We start from the raw sequence: 6,000 nt of genomic DNA, 5'->3' as shown, positions 1-6,000 counted from the left end.
TTGTTCTGGTTTCTAGTTATAGTCACACATTCAGCGATTTAGCGAAGGTCATTTGTAGTAATTATTAAGCATATTTCTTGTTCATTTTATAATTTCCAAAGCCTTGTGTTTAATTTATGTTGTTTGGTATTGTTGTATACTCGTTTTTGTTGAATTGAACTGGGAAAGTGAATTTCATTTTAGGGTTCGTTTGGTTTTCAGGTGTGTTTGATTTGGTTTTTTTATTCAATCACATGGACAATTTAACAATCTCGTTAAAACTGGTACCGCTAGATGCCAAAAAAAAAGGAAAGTGGATGTTTGTGTTGACAAATGCATTATCTGCGATTCTATTGTTGATGAAATATTAATAACGTCAACAGAATCTGGAAGCAAAAGTCTGATTACTGCTGCAGCAACGAGACGTGAACATTATTTGTTCAGTTATTTGAACGAATTCTGCAATGAAACAGCAAGTGAATTACCCATATTTAGGTATCAAAGGTTATGTTATAAAAGGTACACAAGTAAGCAGAATTTAAAATCAGTATTAGCTGAAAAGGAATCACCAGATATAGATTTCGATTTATCTTTAAATTGTTTGGTGCCTGGAAAAATGACCACAATACATAAAAGTGTATTATTCGCCAAAAAAATCTCATAAAAGGGTGAAAACATGACATACAATTTCATCTGCTGAAAGGTTAGTCAATCTTATAGATGCTGCTTTTAGAGCATGCGACGGTGAAATGATTAATCGAATAGAGCAAGATAATTTGCTCAATAATGCAGTGTACCACAAGGCATGTCTGACCACAAACTTGGCATATAGACTAAAATCCACTGATCAATCTGCGTATGATTTGGCATTTAGCAGTAGTTTTAATTATAGACAGAGACCTTATTCTTGACAAAAAAGTATCTTGATTTACATCACTTTTGACAAGGTATCAGTCTTTTTTACCTGATAAAATAAGTAAGACATACTGTAATTCCTCTGAACATAAGGCTAAACTTGAGAGGTACTACAGGGATGCCATTGCCTTTTTTGCTCAACAAGGGCAATATAAATCTAGCATTGTATTTGCTAGCAATATTTCCATTGGAGACGCTGTTAAGACAGCGAATAACATCAAAGCATAATTAAAAATGGTTGAGATAAAAGCCGACTTAAGTATATGTAGCTCCACCAAAACCAACGACAAATCGGTATGCATGTACTTTATGAAGCAGCCGCAATTTTATGACAAAAAATGGAAAATGTTTATATATCTATGGATTATTATCATACAAATAACCAAGTACAAATGCATATCGTTGGAAATATCAGAAGCAATGTTGTCAACCTGTTAGATAAGTTTTGTTACTTGTCTCTTGACAAAGTCTTTTGAAACATTTTCTTCAATATCAATGTATATTTCGCATGACATTCGGAGAAAATGTGCAACTCTCGCAGAGTGTCTGGTGTCAAATTGTAATAACATAATTACTCCATTTAAAGTCTTATTATGCCGGTCGTTCAAGCTCTGGGTGGGTGTGACTTCACTTCAAGTTATTTTTGGAATCGGTTAAAAGTTGGTATTCAACCTCTTTAGGACAAAACCGGGCCGTTTCAGTAATCTTGTAGCCTTATGTCAACTTAAAGCCTTCAACAATGAACAAAGCCCAAATGGCCATACCGCAGTCAGCTATAAAAGGCCCCGATAAGACAGTGTAAAACAATTCAAACGAAAAGCTTTCGGCATGTGAATTCATATTTAAGCATCACGTACTACGTACAATGTGGCAAAGCTAAGTTTGGTTGTCGGCAAATCTAGCCAACCGAAGTAATGGCTCCCCATGTGCCTTTGTAACTGCGCAACATGACAAGTTAGGGCCAGTTTTCTTCGAAGGACAAATGGTATCGGACTTTCTACAAGATCTAATTAGTTCATGTAAGGTGGAAAACATGCTAGGCAGCACGTGTTTGCAAGAAGCAGGGTCTTCCTTGCACTGATTTATGTTTTTTTGTCAAAATGTAGGTAGTTGTAATGAAATATCATGAAAATAGTAATATTTGGTAACTTTATTTTAATTTGCTATAATGGTTTCGACGTTTCATTTGGTATGAAAATAAACTCATCATAGATACCATAACGGTCATGTCTCAATTTTAGGAATTTGTTCTACAACACGCTTGCACTAATTGAGTGATATATCAAAGTCCAATAACTATATTAAACAAAAAGGTATCTTGTATTGAGATAGTTTGAATTCATTTTAAGAAAACTCAGTGACACGTCAAATCCTTGAAAACTGAAACGATTTTTTTCATCGCTGCATATTTGGTTTGATTTATAAACTATGCATTTCAGATACTCGTTGAAAACTTTTTAACTATTAAAATATTCAAGAAATGCTATTTATCGATGTCAATTATCAATTTTAATATGTTCCTGTTTTCAATTAGGCATTAAAATTTGTATGTACCATGGACTACCTTAAAAAAAGTTAAATAAAACGTTGTTCTGACGTCATGTGCAAATATGAAAAAGATTTTGTATGAACTAACGTTTTTCTACAAAATACTACTCGTATAATTTATTGAATATAGTATTAATTTTGAAAAATATCAATGGTATTGTTTCTCTAGATGAAAGAAGGATTTTTTAAGTGATGACCTTTGACCTTGATTTTCGATATTATTGTACCAGATTTGATATTGACGACACATATTTTCAAAAAGTACAGGATTTCAGCTTTCCAATGAGCTATTAAAATCCAATGAGGTATTTAGGTAATTTAAATTTCTAAAATTGTCCTCTCCGCCGCTCCACTATTAGGATTATATTGAAAACGTATGATAAACACTACTCATATATCAATAATATAGAATCATCGTTATATAGCCTCAAAATGTCTTGAGGACAATTCGCTCTGTTATTGAAAAATATGCATTTCTTGCCAATCAATATCACAAATCGATGGACAAACAACAACATTATCCACGAGTTTAATCTGACTTTAATTCAAAATCAATGGAAATTTGTATATATGATGTTGATTAAACCTACTTGGTGATGGAGACAGTCCTTGTACGCTTCTTAAATAATTTGTTTTAAACCTACAAGTATTTCAAACATCACCACCTGGGGAAGATGTTATACCTTGACAGTGACTCAAAAGACTGATTTGCATTGCTGATTACACTAAGGCTAGAAGTTTATACAAAGTTTTCTTAAGCATTTGGTAGACCAAAGTATATAATGTCTGTAAGGAAAATCATGTATATTCGATTTCCAGTAAAATATAGGAATATCCCATTTCAAAGAAGTGTAAAACAGATCTATGATTGTTCAGTTTTCTTCTTTGATAATTAATATCATCGGTTTACATGTATGATTTCCAATCAACAGTAAACTAAGCAGATGACAAAATACATATATACACATAATAATAGTACTTTTTTTTTTGTCTCATTAAAATATGTTATTTTGATTGTCTAAATAAAACAGTAGTGTACGGCTGTTTAAAAGTCATCAATCGATTGAGAGAAAACAAATCCGTATTACAAACTTAAACCGCGGGAAAAAAGTAAATTCACAAAAATATCAAACTATGAGGAAAATTCAAAAAAGGAAAACCCTTATCAAATAGAAAAATCAAACAAATGAATGAAAAATGTCATATATGCCTGACTTTGTACATACATTTTCTGATGTAGCAAATAATGGATTAAACCTGGTTTTATAGCTAGTTAAATATAAGTAACAGTAGTATATCGCTGTTCAAAACTCGTAAATCTATGGACAAAAAAACGAAACTTAAACTGACGGAAACGCATTAGATATAAGAGGAGAACAACGACACAACATTAAAATGTAACACACACAGAAACAGACTAAGCATTAGACAAAATCCGATGAGAATAACAAATATAACATCAAAACCAAATACATGAATTTGGGATAGAAAAGTACCGTGACACGTCTTAAAGTATTGTGAATTCACACTCAAATATAAGAGAAAACAAACGACACAAACTCGCATTTATATGACAGTCGCATACAATTCCAGTGTATTGATAACGATTTGCGAACAAAACAAACATACAAATAGGTAAAAATGTCAAAATAGGGGTACAACGGAAATACATCAACTATGGGAGGAAAAGAACAGAACAAACGAAACACTGAAGTGCTACAAAATAACAAAAAAGTCAAAAAAGGAAAACCCTTATAAAATAGAAAAATCAAACAAATGAATGAAAAATGTCATATATGCCTGACTTTGTACATACATTTTCTGATGTAGCAAATAATGGATTAAACCTGGTTTTATAGCTAGTTAAATATAAGTAACAGTAGTATATCGCTGTTCAAAACTCGTAAATCTATGGACAAAAAACCAAAACTTAAACTGACGGAAACGCATTAGATATAAGAGGAGAACAACGACACAACATTAAAATGTAACACACACAGAAACAGACTAAGCATTAGACAAAAACCGATGAGAATAACAAATATAACATCAAAACCAAATACATGAATTTGGGATAGAAAAGTACCGTGACACGTCTTAAAGTATTGTGAATTCACACTCAAATATAAGAGAAAACAAACGACACAAACTCGCATTTATATGACAGTCGCATACAATTCCAGTGTATTGATAACGATTTGCGAACAAAACAAACATACAAATAGGTAAAAATGTCAAAATAGGGGTACAACGGAAATACATCAACTATGGGAGGAAAAGAACAGAACAAACGAAACACTGAAGTGCTACAAAATAACTCTTTGTTTTTAAGCTTCCTTGTGAGCAGCAATACTCTATCAAGGAAATCATGAAAAAAATACAAGCCCGAGAATATCGTTTCAATTGGAGATATATACTCCGTATGCAGGCACTGCTGGAATGTTACTACATAGAAAAGGAAAGTTCACAATTGACAAATATGATGTTGTTCCCGCAGATAAAGCCCCAAACAACATCACTTTTGTTTGAAAATCTCATAAGATAAACTACTTGATAAATGAAAAAGGTTATTGAAAATTCACTTGGAAATTAAACATATATCCCTACGATACTTAACACAGAGGAAATAATGGATAATCATAGGTTTGTTCTATGTTCCTTTGGAATGTCAACCAAAGATGAAGAACTGGATCTTCCATCACTTAATTGGACACCTAAGGTGGTGACAGTACAGAAGACACAATATAGAAAACTAATGACTAAGCAACACGAACCCCACCTGCATACGGATTTTATATCTCCCAATTGAAACGGGCTTGTATTTCCTATCATGATTTATCTTGTTAGAGGGTTGTTACTCACAAAGAAGCAAATACACCAAAAGTTCTAAATGATGAAGTTGAGGTAATTCCTTCGTTAATTCTACAGACGCCATCACGAGTTGGTTGACGTTATGGAATATTTGTTTCACAGATGATATATGATATATAAAAAAAGAAGATAAGTTATGGTTGTAAATGAAACAACTTATGTGCCTTTTGACGTAACTACAATCCCGTTCCCTTTTCACAAATTTGACCTACCGAATTATACTATTTACCCGGTATGTAAAAACCACGTGTGGAGGATGATTTGCCTTTCCTTCCGGAACACCTGGCATCACCCCAAGTTGTGGGTGGTGTTCGTGTTGCTTTGTCTTTAGTTTTCATCGTTTTGTCTTGTGTACTTAGGTTTGTTTGTTTTTGTTTTTCTTTTTAGCTATGACGTTGTCAGTTTTTTCCGATCTATGTGTGTGTTTGAATGTGCCTCTGGTATCTTTTTGGTTTTATTGACGAGTTCAGTCATGTTTGACTTATTTGTAGGTCTTAATATATATTTCTAAACATTTTTCTTGTTAATTTTCTATATTTAGTACACATGTATATGAATTCAAGGCAAAAAAGGCAAGACATCTGTTTTTCTGGGTTTTTTTCATAAAAAGTCAAAAGAGATTAGTTATTGACAATGCCTCCTGTAAAGATAAGCAATCGCATTTGACGATATTGATCTAGTTGATAT

The sequence above is a fragment of the Mytilus trossulus genome, chromosome 4, assembly GCF_036588685.1.
Source record: "Mytilus trossulus isolate FHL-02 chromosome 4, PNRI_Mtr1.1.1.hap1, whole genome shotgun sequence".
Classification (NCBI taxonomy): domain Eukaryota; kingdom Metazoa; phylum Mollusca; class Bivalvia; order Mytilida; family Mytilidae; genus Mytilus; species Mytilus trossulus.
This window is presented reverse-complemented; position numbering follows the sequence as displayed.